Source organism: Rhineura floridana, chromosome 4, assembly GCF_030035675.1.
Source record: "Rhineura floridana isolate rRhiFlo1 chromosome 4, rRhiFlo1.hap2, whole genome shotgun sequence".
NCBI classification, from domain to species: domain Eukaryota; kingdom Metazoa; phylum Chordata; class Lepidosauria; order Squamata; family Rhineuridae; genus Rhineura; species Rhineura floridana.
Genome location: NC_084483.1, coordinates 10,167,225 through 10,184,216, shown reverse-complemented (window position 1 = coordinate 10,184,216; position 16,992 = coordinate 10,167,225). Strand labels below are relative to the sequence as shown.

General features: G+C 42.3%; 1 protein-coding gene and 1 long non-coding RNA gene across 5 annotated transcripts in view; one reads left to right on the top strand and one right to left on the bottom strand.

Annotated features, from left to right (window-relative positions):
• Positions 1-468: 468 nt before the first annotated feature.
• On the bottom strand, positions 469-5,844 carry LOC133382872 (uncharacterized). 2 transcript variants are annotated; one of them, XR_009762106.1, is made up of 3 exons: positions 5,665-5,844; positions 4,903-5,109; positions 469-4,142 (listed from the first exon to the last, which is right to left on the bottom strand). It is a non-coding gene; the product is annotated as an uncharacterized LOC133382872 (long non-coding RNA). The 2 variants fall into 2 exon arrangements; XR_009762107.1 differs by lacking the exon at positions 5,665-5,844 and adding an exon at positions 5,288-5,497.
• CTNNA1 (catenin alpha 1) overlaps positions 5,780-16,992 on the top strand; it is a 95,878-nt gene continuing 84,665 nt past the window's right edge. The window contains exons 1-2 of one of the 3 annotated variants that reach the window (XM_061622460.1): positions 5,780-5,882; positions 6,028-6,181. The gene's annotated coding sequence lies outside the window, so the exon portion shown is untranslated. Of the gene's footprint in view, positions 5,883-5,921; positions 6,182-16,992 lie in introns of those variants that run through there. The other 2 variants (XM_061622462.1, XM_061622461.1) reach the window with 2 other exon arrangements.

The following is a 16,992-nucleotide window of genomic DNA, read 5'->3' as shown; positions in this document are numbered from 1 at the left end:
GATGATGTAAAGCAAAAATCCTATGGAGAGAAGCCTTTTTTTAAAAAATGTGCCCATGACTGATATGTGTATGTGTACACTTAACTGAAATTAATGCTGGAGGAAGCTGTTGGAGAGTGTAGTGGAAGCCTGAGCCCTGCCAACTGAAGACAGCATGTAGTATTCTCTGCTCTATATTTATAGGTTTTCGGAATCAAGCCCTTGTGGACCCAAGGACAGTATCTACTGGAGGCTGGTTTAAGACAAGGAAGTAACATTCCTTCCCATGTTTTAGATCAGTCTACTGGTGATCCTTTGGCCAATTTCCAGTCGAATCCCTAATGCTTGTTGCTTGCTGGGATTCTCTTTAAGAATGCTGGATTAGATGGATCTTGGCACTTAGGTTTTTAAGCAGGAGTGTATAGTCAAATTATCTTAACAGTTAAGGCATAACTAATCTGAGTTGACTGTTCAAAAGATCCCCAGTAAAATAAGTAAATCACTCAAGGCTAAAGGTAGCCTACCCTGCCTCTATAGACCACATATGGAAGAGGTTACCCAAGGATAGAGCCAGTTGGTTAAGTTGGATTGATGATGGTATGAAATGTATATACAGTTTCACAGCATCATGAAACTTACCGTGTCTCATCAAATGCAGTCTTGAACTTCTGCAGTCTGGAATGACAGTTTATGATACTGCCTGCCTCTTCTACTTGAGGGCCAGAGGGTGAACGTCAATGGAAGCTTGCTTTCTTTGAATTTTCTGGTTATGCTACCCAGGATGTCCCGGTAATCTACATTCTAGGTTTCCCCAATGGTCCAGTCTTTACAGACATCAGACAGTCCATAAAGGATTGGACAGCAGAATGAAGTGACAGCAAACATTTCAGAGTTATAAAACAAATTTACAAAATCAGGTCACAAATGCAATGATTTTTTCCTCTTCTGCAATGAATTTATAGGATTTTTTTTCCCTATAGAAACTTTTATTCCAAATGTCATCCTTAAAGTATTACCGGCACACATGCCAGAAATCTGTGTCTATAGAATAAGAGAAAGTCAAGTTTCCTACACAGTGACAGTATTTTTTCATGAAAAACTTTTTAGGGACATTTGGTATTCAAAGATTTCTAAACTCAAGCCTGCTTCAACTGCCTTAACTAGACATCCTTTTTTAAAAAAATAAGAGCATTTCCTTTCTGACTAAGGTTCTCCTGCTGTGTTAGTCAATGAGACATTTCAAATAGCATGCATCATTTTCTGAAGTCTCCCTCATTCGCATTCCCACAGGGTGACAGACATTTTATATTTTAGGTGATTTCCCCCCCTCCCCCCTCAGTATTGTCATCTCCTGCAATTTTATAAAGAAAATCTCTTTGAAGTCAAGACTCTTTCCTCATCTTTAAAAAAAAACTGTCAAAAATGTTAAGGTACAAAACTTACATTCCAAAATGAGAATCAGAACAAGTGTTTTTATGGCACCTCTTTTAAAATAAAATCTTTGACAAATAAAATACAGAAAATAAAAATCTTTGACATGTCTCAAAAACAGCTCCACATACATACCGGTATGCACACATAACTCTCCTTTCCTCTTTCCTTCGCTTCCCTCCTCAGCATCACCAAACAGCTCCTCCAGGGCTGACTTGAGGTGGGGGGGAGCTGGGGGGGAAAATCACACTGTGGGGGGGCACCCCACTGCCTTCCTCTGCCCCCTGCCTCTGTTCCCCTCCTCTCCTTCACTGTAATGGTGGTGGTCTTTCCTCCTGCCTTAATTTTTGTTGTGGTCACGGTGAGGGTTTTTTTGCTATCACCTTGGTGTTGGCACCTTCTTCCCTCACCCCACCTTTTTTCCTTTGTCACTGCTTTAGTGATAGCAGTGCCTCGACCACCAGAGGATCTGCCTTAGCGGGTAAGAGGTTTGAAATCTCATCAAGCAGTGAGTTGTTGGGTGTGACCATCACTGCTAGGCATGAGGCCTCACAAAGTGCAGAGACGGCCTGGAGCACTTGTTTCATGCTACACCGATCGCTGCTGTAAAAATAAAAATAAAACTGCTATGTGGTTTGCAAGCTGGGGAAGAGCTATGCATACTAACCACACTTTTATTTTGGTTTCTTATCTCCATGCCCCTCAGTGGCTATATTCTGGAGAGGGTAGGTACTGCCATAGGTTGGTGGGAGTGGGGATGTTGCCTTGCTATGACACCATCATTACCCAATTTGATACGATGCCGTGATCAGAAGCACTATGGTTGCCATCCCCTGGGTTATGCCATATTATCAGGGATGTTGTCAAGGGTGTGTGTGCTCTGCAGAAGGAGCTGTTAGGACTGTTGACTAGCATATTGTTGAAATTGAGTTTCAGGTATGCTGGAAGTTGTTCAGCTTTGGCTCTGGTTCAGGTAATGGAGATTTGGAGACCAGTTCAGCACACCTGAACTATTTCAGGAACAATTCATGGGGTGGGGGCAGTACCTAATTTCAATGGCTATTTACCTATATAAAGCAGTGAATTGACAATGCAATTCTCTATATGTTTTTACTCAAGCAAGTCCCACTATACACAATGGAACTTACTCCCAGTTAAGTGTGCACCTTGCATCCCATCTATAACACAGTAGGTGATGCTCAAATAAAATGGATTGGATCCAGACTTAGTCAAGCTTAGAGTAGACCCGTTGTAGACCAAGGATGAAACACAAGCCCCACTTACCTGTGAGTAAGCCCTGTTGATTTCAATAGGACTTATGTCTGAGTAGACTTGGTTAAGATGGCAGCTCAGCTTCGGTGCTATATTTAATTCTTAAGCGCCTAAAGAAACTCGGAACTGTTTTAGTTAAGATTTTAACATTCAGGTAACATGCAGGAGAGAGTAAAGCTGAAATTATGCTATTTAGCATGTTTTAGCTTGGCATTTAGGACCAAGTGGAAGCCCCATTATCTAGCTAGTTATGTTGATAGCCCAGCTAGCTGTTTTGCTTCGCCCTTTTGTATTGCCAGCTTCATCAACTACATACTTCTTAATTTATCTCATAATTATATTACTTTTCATCTCTCTGCTACTAATGCAACAATATATTCTTCCAAATTATGCTCATACAAACACCCAATGCAAAGCTTTAACAAAGCATATTAGTTACAGAACGGTACATTTTTTGTAGAAATTATAGGCTCATGTAGCCATCATGCAGACCATTATGTTTTTAATTTTTCTGAAGTGTTTAACACATTCCAGTTATGTTCTAAATCTGTGGTTAAGTTTGTGTCCCTATTTGGGATGGCTGGGTTATGAGGTGTTTCAGACCCAGACAAATCCAGATTCTGTAATTGATCAATTTTAGCCTACCGCCAGGATAATTCCATTCTCATCATCAATTTATAAATTATCACTGATGAACTAGTCAGAACCACATTTCTGTGGATATATAGAGATGCACACATATGCACACAAGTAAATTAAGTTTGTATTTGGCAGGCATAGATTGTTTTCTTGGCTGCCTTTCTTCCAGATTTCAAGCCTGCGATTCAGTGGTGTTGAAAAGGCAATATAACTCTCACAACCCAACTTTCTGTTCCATATATAGTTTGGATTGCTCTGTATAATGCTAGTCTCCATTACAAGGTATTTATGTATTTATTTAGAATAGGTACCTCTCAATTACAGCCCTGAGAACATCAAACAATAAAATCTCAAAACAAATTCACCCACAAATCAGAGGAACAGAAATTACATGATGCCCATATGAAGTCAGGACTGTTCAGGCAGCATTTCCTGCCCTCCTCCTTGTTCTGACATGGCGTCATACCCAGGCAGCAGCCACCAAGATCCTCAAAGATGAAAGGATGGGGCTGAGCAGCTGGATCTCACTCTGCCCATGGCAGTTGCCAGGCTACAGGTCCTCAAAGGCAAGGGAGTGGGGCTGAATAGCTGGAACTGGTAAACTTAATGCCTCACGTTTTGATAGCCAAGTGTTTAAAATACCCACTTCTTAGACTTCTCTAGTAGTTAGTATATCATGGACTTTGCATGTGCCAAATTTCATATCTGAAGACAGTCTGGAAGTCCCCTAGCTCTTCGGGGTTAGACATTGTCCCTCCATTGCTGAGGAGAGGTTTACCAATATCTTCCTGTTAAGACACCCTGTGCACACATTCCTCTATCTGTAGTGAAGGACAAAACAGGCATTTGTGTTCAATGTGCACAAAGGTGGGGGCATCACAATAACAGCACAGGAACAGAAAGCACAGCCCTACTCCATCCTCCACACTTCAGACCTAGACATTGACGAACACATGAATGGGGCTGTTATAGTATCTTGTTCCCACTTTGTTTCAGAGTTGGTGTAGCGCTGCTGACAGGATACTCTGTATTATTTTGTTATTTAGAAGATTCATAAACAGCTCAGTGGTGGCTGGTGCCCATTGGGACTGGTGAGGTGGCAAGCAGGGAGGCTGACAACAGGTGGTGGAGCCACAGTCAATGATAAGCAGAGCCAGAGCCAACTAATTCTAGTTTTGTCCTCTTCTGCCTCCCTGCTGAATTCTATAAGAACAACGCTGAGGTAAAGGAGAAGGAAGCCCACAGGCAGTGCCACCCACTGGCCTGGTTGTAAGTAAAAAGGAAGGCAGGTGGGGGTTGGCTGAGGGCATCCTAATGTCGGTGGCGCAGTGTCCCTTTTGCCCTAATGGACCAGTCCCCAATGAAGCCACTTAAAATAAATTTCTAAGCAGAGTAAAAATAAAATTGTAGCTATTAACCTTCTCTGGTCCAAGCTGGGCCCAGCTGGCACTTACATTACTAGGACCAGAGGACAGGGCTAACCCACTTTGGGTTAATTAATTAACCCATTAATTTTTTAATAAAGTTAGGAAGAAATCAAAAGAATAGATTCTTGCCTATAGTCCACCCACATATACCTACCTGAACATTTTAAAGGAACATTGGCACTTCTCTCTCTGTCTGTGCCTGAGCCATGTTGTTGTCATCATTGTAGCACCACAGTTACAGAATCTTCTCCCATATGAGACCAACCTGACCCCATCGTTGCTGACATTACAAAAACACGGCTCTTCCATAGGGCAACTGTAAGTCATTTTGGAATCAGTGGAAGGGTAAGCTTTCATATGCCTAAATTAAAAAAAAAGTTTATCTGATAATAACTGAGGTACAGTTTTTAATTTTGCTGATCTGGCAAAGACGTTATGCCTAGCCCATGGGCAGTAGTATTTCGCTGATAGGTTTTACCCTAAAGATTGTGTTGAGGTCTTTCTTCAAAAAAGTGACGAGGTAACGAAAGTTTACTCACCACCAAACCCTTTACTCATGTTAGCCTTACAAGGGAAGGCTGTTCTGACTCTCGTGTTGTCCCTCAGCACCCAACGAAAACCATGTCATCTCCCGAAAATGGAGGAATATCTGATCCAGCCTTTCCCAACCAGTGTGCCTCCAGATGTTGTTGGACCAAAACTCCCATCTTCCTGACCATTGGCAATGCTGGCTGAGGCTAATGGGAGTTGTGGTCCAACAACATCTGGAGGCACACTGGTTGGGAAAGGCTGGTCTAATCTTATATAGAGAGATACGGACAACAAACACATCCCCGGCCACGAAAACCAAACGTGGCAAAAGAAACTTAAAGCAGGTTTCCCTTTGGCCGCGTGTCCGCAATCTCAGTAAACTCACCTGAAACTTTCTCCCGGAATCACTCCTTCCACCGCCACACACCCTGTGGCTGCCACAGCTCCTGCTGCTCCTCCCCATTCCCAACAACCCCACCCCCGCAGCTAGAAATGAAGGTCGGGTTCATCAGGAAGGGGAGGCGGTGTCTGAGATCACGTACCTGCCCTCTTTTTCTTCGCTGTTACTGCTGTTGAGAGGTAGTGCTGTAGTGGGAAGAGCCGGTAAGCGGGCAGAGGGTGGTGCCCGGAAGAGCCGGCAGCGGCCTTGGGAGAGCCGGCAAGTGGGCAGAGGGCGGTGCTGGGAAGAGCCAGGAAGGGCTGCAGGGGGAGGTGCCCGGAAGAGACCGCTTCCTCGTCTCCTTCGCAGGCAGACTTTGTGGCTCGGCTCGGGACAGGGCGCGGCGGCGAGAGGCGAAAAGGAAAGACCGGCCACCGGGAGACAAAGCGGCGGGTGCAGCAGCAGCAGCAGCAACAACAGCGGGGCTGGGAATTCTGTGAGAGCAAAGGAGGAGCCGCCGCAGGTAACTTTTCACTCACTTACCCGCTTTGGCCTCCTGCGGCCGACTTAGAAACTTTTAAAGTGCTCGGCCGGGCAAAGGGAGCGCCGTCTATTTTCCCCTCATACAAACAAACACGCTCTCCTTTCCTCCCACTTAAGTGGGACCCGGATCCGCCGTGGGAGGAAAGGGGGGAGAAAAGAGATAATTCCTTCTTTCCCCCCCTCCCCTTCGCCACCAGCGCTTCGAGGCCTTCCTCGCCTCCCTTCTTCTCCTCCCCGGGCGGTGCCTTCATTCCAGGGATTTGTACGCTCCTATCTGTTGCAGGGAGGGAGGAGTCGAGAATCTGCTTTTCTTTTTCTCCCCAGGAGTTGTTGGGGCTGCTGTTATTATAAGAGCTTTTCTCCTTTACTTCGTCTTTCTTGATTTTCTCACTTTCTTTTGGCCCTTTTCCTCTGTTGTTGTGTTGTTGTTTTTAAGAAGGGTGTTGTTTCTAGCTCCTAGCGCTGTTTTAGGGGTGTGTGTTCAATGGCAAAATGTGTAAATGCATTGCTGTGTCCCTCGTCTTCTCCTAACAGTTACAGTAAACGGACTTTAAGGCAGCGGCTAAACTGTGTGTGCTGGCCCACAAAGTTAGTGTGAAAGTTACATAGAGTAAGTCTCCAAGGAGACTTTCTGACTGGGCAAAAATGTTAAAGATGTCAACAGAAAGAGCAAATACCAATGGGCCCCTTTTGTATCTTCGCTATATATCTTTCTGGGTAAATCTAATTATAAACCTAGACTGATCTATGAGGTGGTTCATAGTAAAATATTAATAATTGCAAATCTTGTGGTGATACGTGGATAAATAGTACTGTTTGGATCATTCTTCAAATATTATGGCCATCTGCCATAAATTTACTTTTTACAATCTTGGTTTAGTTCATGTTTGTTGCATTAATTTACCCCTTATCAAAACATCCCATAATTTTATAAATCCAATCTGTTTCCTTTTAATGGCCAGGATGATTTCCATTGTTTGGCTACAAGCATCTGTGCTGCATGTAGCATATGTTGCATTATTTTTCTGTAGGAGGGAGCAAGTGGCATATTAACTCAAGTATGCAAAAAGTATTTAAAAATTAATCCTATGCAAGCTGTCTTGGAGTTCACTGCCCTTGTCCTGAGGGCTTAAGATGGGTTCCCTGTATATGAGGTAGGTTAGATACCAAGCCAGCCATTCAGTTTTGTGTCCAAGAGGCGACTTGAATCATTCAAAATTTGGGTAGAAGCCAAACTGGCAAGCTGTGCGCACACACACCCCATATCACACTTTCCTCTTACAGGGTAGAAAAGAGATGTTTTGGAGGAGTTTGGCCGTTGCTTGCCCGAGGTGCTCAGAGCACCTTAGCTGAGCAATGGGCCTCCTCCAACTCTGTCTCTTGCCTGGGAAAAGAAGACATGGGTTACTTGAAGGCACCTAATCCAGGAAACTGCAAGAGTAGGCAACCAACACCAGCTAGAAATTGTGGGCTTGCGTGTGGAAGCTAAAGACCTGATTGGGTGTATGTGCAAGGATATGCTGGAGTCCCAGCTGTTATTTGATATGATATGTACTGCCTTCAAGTCGATTCTGACGCATGGCGACCCTATGAATAGGGTTTTCATGAGGCTGAGAGGCAGTGACTGGCCCAAGGTCACCCAGTGAGCTTCCTGGCTATGTGGGGATTCGAACCCTGGTCTCCCAGGTCATAGTCCAACACCTTAACCACTACATCACACCGATGCACCTGTTATTTACACACATCTAATATTGTATTCTTCAGAACTCTGTCATATAACCATTGTGGTGACATAGGAGTATCATTTCATATTATTGCTTGAGGCAAGGAATTCGCAGTTGAGCTCCAAGGCTGCTTTTTAGGTGAAATCAAATTTAAAAATTACGGTTAAAAGCATATTTTAAGAGCCTTTTTGATTGTGCTTTATTGTGTGGTACATTTTCCTTGTGAAACAATGTTTATTTCAATACAGTGTTTTGTAAAAAATTTGGTATAATCTTAGAGAACAATACAATTCTGGAGTAGCACATTAAGCAATAAGTTTTAATTCTGCTTGCCATAGGACAGGGTTTTTTAAAATTAAAACAGTATATCTCTAGAGAAGAGAGTAGCACAAAATGGGTGCTCCTAAACTATGGTTAAGTAAAATATGAACAAGCCTCTTGGGCTTGTATGCTCCCTCCCTCCTTCTGCCCAGCTGAAAGGAGGAATTCAAAAGTTTCCACTTCCTCTTTCGTTTACTCTTGGTCTTTGTTTAACCAGGAGCCCTGAGCTCCTGGGAGGAAAGGTGGGATATAAATTTAATAACAAATAAGCAAATAAATAAAAAGTTGTCAGATCTGGAACTGTGGTTAGCAAGCTAGTGGTTGGTTTCAAACCAGTCAAACCATGGTATATAGGAAGTGGCTTATTTGAAACTATGGTTAATGTTAACCACAGTTCCAGGTCTGAACGATATGACAAAAAGCAGAAGTGAAAGATTCCCAACTCCTGTGGTGGAGGGAGCAGAAATACAGAAGCTCAGAGGAGCCTCATTCACATATTGCTAACCTGTTGTTTAGTGTGATGTTGGAATGCAGCAAGTGTGCTTTAATATTTTGTTCCCTGACTCCATGGATTGTGTGGGTTCCTCCTGTAATTCCCCCCTTGGAGGCACCATCTCATTTTTTTAAACTATAGAATCACCAAGTTGGCTAAAGAATAGGTGTTCTATACTATACTTAATTATCTGGTCTAAAACAGCGGGCAGAGGCTCACTCCAGGGTAATGGCTAACTTCAGCTGCCCAGATTCTGCCCTGGCTTACATAGCAGGAACAGTAGATGAAATCCTAGATAGTTGGTATCATTCAAATCCAATTACGTTTTATCTCTTCCAGTAGTGAAGAGTATTTTTTGTGCATGGTTAGTTTCAAAGAAGCCACTTTCAGAAACCACTGTATGAAGTTGACTACTTTTAACCCACCAACTAGTTTGTTAACCACAGTTCTACATATAACAATGCGATGACCATTGTTAAACAAAAACGGGCAGGTACAGGTCCTTATCTAGGGGGACTTACAATTTATTATGAACGTGGAAGGGGGAAGGAAGTAGAGGAAGAAAGAACATCCAGTTTGAGAATGTTCGTACAGTACTTGAAGATACTTGGGTACTTTGCAGGAGCCATATGAAAATCTGATAAGAGTCATATGCTACTGAAGCTGTTTGGGGACATCTCTCATTGCTAGCTTTCATTGCCTGTGGGGGGACATCTCTAGTTTCTAGGGTTTCTAAAGAAACAACTTCGTGGTTTGCCCAAATTATTTGACTAATTTCCATGGTATTATCAGCACCCTAGGAAATGCTGGTATGGGGAGGAGTTGTCTCAACCATGTACACTTCCTATAGGCATGATCAGGGTGTCATGGGATTGAGGCACATGGAAACAGCTCCACGCTGCTTCTGTTACACATTGTTCATCACTTTGTTATAATTTGGCCCCTGTTTTTGGAGTAATCAATTTATCCTTTGCACCCACATGCCCCCCACAACGTATCTTTGAAAATGGTAAGAAGAATGTGGGTAGGTTCTGAATGAAGTTCTGGGAAGCAAGAAACAGGATTAGTTCAAGCATCCTTTATTGACAGGACTTTGTTTTGTTTTTGCATAATTCGTTTATATGTTACGCCGCCATTAACTTTGCAAATTATATATATTGTATATAAATGCATCAAAATTCTCACATTTGCTATCTCTCAGTGAATGTTACACTGGGTGTGGGGGAAGAGATGGTGGGGAGGACCATACGTAATAGGTGGGTGAGTTTTTATTATTAAAACATAATGCCAAATGCATTCTATCCCAGATTTCTAATGTGGGGGATAAGAACTATGCAGTGTAAACTTATGGAAATGTTCTGAGCTGTGGTTGAGAGTGACAGATTGGGGCAGGGGAAGATTTTTTCTTTTTCTTCCAACCTGGTGTATTTTGTAATTCACTTTATACATATCCCTTCTGTTGGGCATTTAGACTGAAAATCTATTTCAAATTCCTGTGTATCAATTTCTTATACCTTGGTGTGTTTATTAAAAGTTAAGCCTGATATACTGTCAAAATTTCTAGAGGCATGTGATTTTTCCAGTCCTGGTTCATACTGAGCCATCTGGAATATGATCTCCATTCTTCATAATAGATTCTATGTAAAGTTTGGTATATTTTCAAATCTCTTAAGCTCACACTCATGTGCCAATAACTTCCAGAGAGTTACCTTGGCTGATAATAGCAGCCTCATTTTCTCTTTTAATCCACCCCCTTCTTGAACCCTAGTCTTGAAGCAGGAGTAATTTCCTAAGCCTTATGAATTGTCTGTAGGACTGAGGTCTTTGGACTGTGAGTTGGGTCTGTGTAGGAAAGCTCAGATATGCAGTGAATCACCTTTCTCTTACTTTAAATTTCTTGGCTTGTGGGCAGCCAGGTGCTCAGGAATTTTTCTACCCTACTTCTCTCCATTTTGTCATGCTTTCTTGTGGCTAATAATATACATCTTTCTGTCACTCTTTATTGATCTTCCAAAGAGTATTTTTCTTGTAGTTATATGCATTTTGTATCATGAATTGTACATGGAATATGAAGGTGATCACTGCATTTGCAAGTATTGATTCTTTAAAATGCTGCTTCTCCTGTCTTGTACTTGAGGGAAGGAACCAATCCTAATAAGGGGGAAATGAGCCACTGCAGTTTCTAATGAATTCTTGGGTGAGGACTCTCTAATCATACTCCATTTAAGTACTATAAAAAAAATAGTATGCATCAAGCCATGATGCAGTGTAGCTCTCACCCTGATCTTAAACACATTAACTTTTAAATAAATTCCATTGAATTAACTTGAACTTTGTTTTAGTATGCATGCTTAGGATTGCATCCTTAAATGTGGTATACTAATATTGGTGTGCTATGCCTACTTGGAACTGAGTTCCTCCAACCTCCTTTCTCCCCACCCCTATTACAAATGCGGTCCTATGCTTCCACACTTTCTGTTAGGGCAAACAGGAGGGATTGGTAATGTTAAAAGTGCTGTCATGGGTGGATAAAATCGCTAGACAATGTATTTTTAGCGTGTACTTGCATATGCACTTACTTGCAGGAATAACTGGTCTCTCTTGTCCCCCTACAACTGCTTCACTGTAGAATCATTTAGCATTTATTCCATCATTTGCCCTTGGCTTAATGTGCAATACTCAAGATAAGCAATGTTAAAGAGAATGTGTTGCTGTGTTTTTTTCACTATTTGTTTAGGGTGCTGCCTGGTATATATGTGTGATGTGTAGTCAAAGTTCTCTGGATAGGATGATTAATGTCTGGTATGTAGTCTGCCAGACAAGTACAGTACTTCCATTAATGCAGTCATTTAATTGTCATCTAGGCCTCCTGCCAAAACTGATACATTGCTCTGTTCAGTATCCGACTTTGTTTTTCTGTACTCTGTCAGACTGGAATGGAACTAGCATAGGAGAACAGCAGAAGTTTGAGGCTCTTGAATGGAATGATGACATCACTGCACAGTTATTCCTGTTTAACGATCATTGCCTTTCTCTTCAGCCTGATGTCATAGGCTGATTTCATGATGAAATCTTTGGAGCAAATTCTGGCTCCCTTATGGAAGCCAGGGTGGTGTAGTGGTTAGAGTGTTGAACTAGGAACTGAAAGATTAGGGTTCAAATCCATACTCAGCCGTGAAGTTCACTGTGTGAGCTTGGCTCAATCGCTGTCTCTTAGGTTAATTTGCATCAGGGCAAATCAGTTTGCACTGGAACATTTTCTGATACCCTGGTAAGTGGCGGTAACGCAGCTGAAGCTCTGCTCACGGCCGGAGTTCAATTCCAACGAAAGGAAGAAGTTGAATCTCCGGTAAAAGGGGTCAAGGTCCACTCAGCCTTCCATCCATCCGTGGTTGGTAAAATGAGTACCCGGCATACGCTGGGGGGTAAAGAGAGGCCGGGGAAGGAACTGGCAATCCCACCCCATATATACGGTCTGCCTAGTAAACATCACAAGACGTCACCCTAAGAGTCGGAAACAACTCGCACTACAAGTGCGGGGACACCTTTACCTTTTTTTAGAGCAGCCTTTCCCAAACTTTGGGCCTCAGATGTTGCTAGACTACAAATCCCATCATTCCTGACCATTGGCTATGCTGGCTGGATCTGATGGGAATTGTAGTCCAATAACTTCTAGGGACCCAAAGATTTGGAAAGGCTGCCCTGGAGCTTTTGTTTTACTTATATTTAGCAAACAAATCTAAAAACTTTAAAACTGCCAAGCTTGCCTAATATTTTATTTATTTGCATTTGGCATCCATTCATTGTTACTAATTAACTTATGAAACAAAACATTTTGTGTGGAAAAACTTTTCACCCAATATCACTGTCTAGAACCAAACCTTCACCTCTCCTCATACTATCATTCACTCAGTGAATTCTTTGATTTTACCTGCTGTTTGCTGAAATGATTTATATGTAAAGTAGGGGCATAACTCTAAACATGTGTTCATTTGCTCATTGGATGGACAACAAAGAGGTTGTGGTTGTGAAATGTAGTGCTACTCCTCACAAAAATTTCAGCTCACAACTGCAGTAGTGGCAAGGAGAGAGTGAAATAAAGCCACTAGACCACTGTTCTTCAGCCTTGGTTCCCCAGATGTTATTGGACTACAACTCCCATCATTCTTGGCCAAGATGGCTGGGGTTGATGGGAATTGTAGTCCGACAACATCTGGGGATTGAAGAACAGTGCACTAGACCACTGCAGCTGTGCATATGGAAAGAGGTTGGTGGGTTATAGGTTGTGGTGCCATTCCTCACATTAATTACAGCAACCAAGTGCGGGGACAGTACTGTTAAGGGGTGAGTGACAAGCACGGATGTGAAGTCGGAGTCGGAAGCAATTTTGGGTGGAGTCGGCGTCTGAGTCGGTAGAAATGTACTGACTCCAACTTCAAAATAAAAGTAATATTTTAATATTAATATTAATTTATTAATATTAATACATTAATATACATTTGCCATTTATGAAGGAGTTGGAGTCGGACAGTAGAAAAATGGAGGAGTCTGAATCGAAGGTTTGACATACCGACTCCACAGCCCTGGTGACAAGTTGTGGAATAAACCAGATAAAGACTGCAGTAACTGAGTGGATAGGGAAAGATTGCAGGAGAGGTTTAGGAGCTAGTGAAATGTGGTGCTGTTCCTTTCATTAATTACAGCTTGCACATTAAGGGTGATTGGTGGGTGGTGAAATAAACCCAGAAAAGCTAGCAGCAGAGCAGAGTGGTACAAGTAAAGGGTTAAGAATCATTGCACTACAAACAACTTTGGGTGTTAACTTTTGGTGATACTTTGATGGGAGAAGAGGAGGTAATCAGTCGAGCAGAAAGTAGGCAGAAAACTCAATCCTGTCTTTCTCATGAGAAAGGCTCATGTCCTGTCTTGTCTAATGAGAAGGAGCATGATGATGCACTGAGACAATGCCAGTAGTAAGGCTCTGTAAGGGTTTTTTAAATGTTGGTCAAGGAGTCCTAAATAGACAAAAGGAGTACAAGCCAACTATTTATTCAGTAAGTCAAGATTTGTTTGTCTGTGGGGTGTCTTGTGGTTTAAGCATAGTTTAACTCTTGCTGTGCATTGTGGGTCACTCTGGAGCTGTTCTTTTGTAAGCACTTGTTGGGGTGCCCCTGCTTTCTCTGTGATACGGCATGGTCCTGGTTTTTCATTGGTTGATTTGCAAAAGGTCAGTGGATGGACGATCCTGCCTTTATAGCTGGAGATGGAGTCTGGAAGCTGTACTAGGGTTTTTTGTGTTTAAAAACTGGTTTGACAATATCAGTTTGAGGTTCAAAATTTACAAGTAACTTTGAAATACATTTACATAAAACTACAGTATGGTGTGGTTTGTAGCAAATTACTGATTTTTAGCAATTTCTGAATATGTAGAAGTAAAAATACACTTCTTGTTACTGAGATTGAATTATCTCCATTTTGCATTCACTTGAGCAGATTCTTGTTGGATTTTAAAGCTTATATTTGTAACCATGATAGCTAGAAACATCTTTAATGCATGAATGTCATTCTAGATTTTAATCCATAGTAGGGCATTGCCTTTATTAATAAGAATCACACAATTCTATATTGAAACTTGCCTGACATAAGGCCATCGCAGTAGCTACAGCTTAAGGTGTCGTTCAAAAAATAGTTCCTCTCCTCACCCCCTGGCTGTGCAAGAGCTTTGTAAAAAGTTGTTGGATCTCTATACTGATCAGAGTGAAGAGAGAGAGTGCTCCCAGCTTCTGCATATCACAACTGTGTAGCTATGGTCAGCGACAAACCATGAGGTTGGGGGGGTTGTACGGGAGCAAAGTAGACAAGCTCCAATAGCTATGGGATGATAAAGGCATTAAAAGACAGCAAGATCAAGCGATTGAACATTTAAAAGTAAGCAACTTACAGAGAGTGTTACAGAGCATGCTTTGGCAGCATTCAGAGATTCCAAAGCTGAGCATGAGTGCTTTTTTGCCTTCCTCGCCAGACGAGCATGAGAACAACGTGGCAAAAGGCAGTGCTTTAGCACAGAAAAACGCAAAACTAACAAGCCTGTTGACAGACAGTAACGATGCTGACGAGTAAATCAGCAAACTTTAATGAATGGCGAATTGGGGGGTAGCCTTGCAACCGTTAGCCTAAAGTAGAAGCTGTGTCAGCTCAGATCACAGACATCGCTAAAATGGCAAGTGAGGCAATGCAAATGGGCCTTGACAACCACACTAAGCTTCAGCTTGTCAAAACGGTGACGGCCGACGTTGAGCTCTGCCAGGAAGAACAGGAAAATAGGGAGCATAGAAAGAATTTTTGGGTACATAGGACCCCGAAAAAGAAGCAGCAGATATGCCTAAATTTCTTAGTAAAATGGTTTAATTCAATTGACTAGGAATTACTATATCTGTAGAAGATATTGAACAGGCTTAACCGTGTGACTGGGCAAAGATCAAGGTCTGATGACTTTCCTAAGGACATCATAATGTGGCTTGAGAGATTAAAGAAGCAGTATTTAAGGCCTTATAGAATCTGAAGGAAGTTAAATACAGAGAAGCTTCCATAGAAGTATTTCAGGACATTTGCTCAGAAACCCTAAAAAAGTGCCGTGCTCTCTGCCCCTACATAGCAGCTCTGAGAGAGGCAGGAATCCCCTACAGATGGGGGTTCCTCTTTAAATTGATCATTCAGCATAAAAGCAAGTTCTTGATTGCTTCAGATGACACTGAAGCCGAGCCCCTGCTCACGGAGGTTAAAGTAGCTGTACCTGAAATGGCTAATCTAAGGATGGGAAGCAAAGACAATTGATAATGGGCTTTCATGGCAGGTTCAAAGGAAACAAGGGGGAAAAGAAAGAACTAATGGAAATGGACTGCCTTCAAGTAGATTCCAACTTATGGGGACCCTATGAATAGGGTTTTCATGGTAAGCGGTATTCAGAGGGGGTTTACCATTGCCTTCCTCTTGAGGCTGAGAGGCAGTGACTGGCCCAAGGTGTGTGGGGATTCAAACCTTGGTCTCCCAGGTTGTAGTCCAACACCTTAACCACTATACCACACTGGCTCTCAAGAACTAATAATCCCATCTATTTAAAGTGGCCGTTACTGATTAATTCTATTTCCCACATAGGTGAGAAAGCTTATTGAATCTACATCATAAAGCCGCCTTCATGCAACAATTTATAAATGCTGACACCAACTGTCCCATAGTCGGGAGGGATTTACTGGGTTTTTCTTCTTTAAAAAATAAGAATAAAAAAGTAAACATGCCACCCCCTTCATTTTGGGAGAAGCCGAGAGATGCAGGTTGAGCCCCCAACCAGACCCGCGATATCTGCTCAGAAGGCAAGTATCATCTTGCTAGGCATAGTAAGTTTAGTTTGGAACTGAGTTCAATGGTTCTTCAGTTCACTGTTGCTTTGATGCAGTGTGCAGACTTGCGACATTCCTTGTTATGTTAAATACAGGCATTCATCAGATGCAGGAATCATGATTGCTTGGCAAGAATCTTTGGACGTGTGAGTACTGTTGTTTAATGTCAATCGCCTTGGCAGTGTTGTGAAACAGGCTGGAATATAAGCACTGTTTAAATGAAAATGACCAAACGTACTGTTATTGCAAGCAACTCATCAAGATCGCAAGCCTGAAGTTAAATTGCTAAAGAGCTCTTGGATAGGCAACCAGTATTACACTCCAGGTACTTCCAAGGCATGGGGTGTAGCTATACTGTTGGTCAAAATGTGCCCTCTTTTGGTATCGGACACTTTGGCAGATTGGTGCTGCATATTCGTCAGAGGCTCACTTGGTCTGCTTCAGCGAATGTGAGGCTCAATTTATGGCCCTAACACAGAGCAAGAACGATTTATAAAAGGATAAAATCATCCTAGGAGGTGATTTGAATGCATGCCTTGATGAAACCGTTGATAGGAGCACCCCTATAGCGAATCCCACAAAACAAGGATCAAGACTAAAAAAAACTCTTCAGCAATTATGGCCTGATAGATACATGGAGGGGGAAACACCTTACCACACATGACTACACATTTTCTCTTCCAGGTATCAGTCTTTTTCATGCACTGATTACCTATTTGTGTCAACAGACTTATACCCTATGATCTCACAGTCGGCCATTGATACCATCACAGGGTCTGATCATGCTCCAGTTTTACTAGACTTTTGCTTGGCAGATTGTCCCAAGAGATCTTGAAGATGGTACTTCCCGACAGAG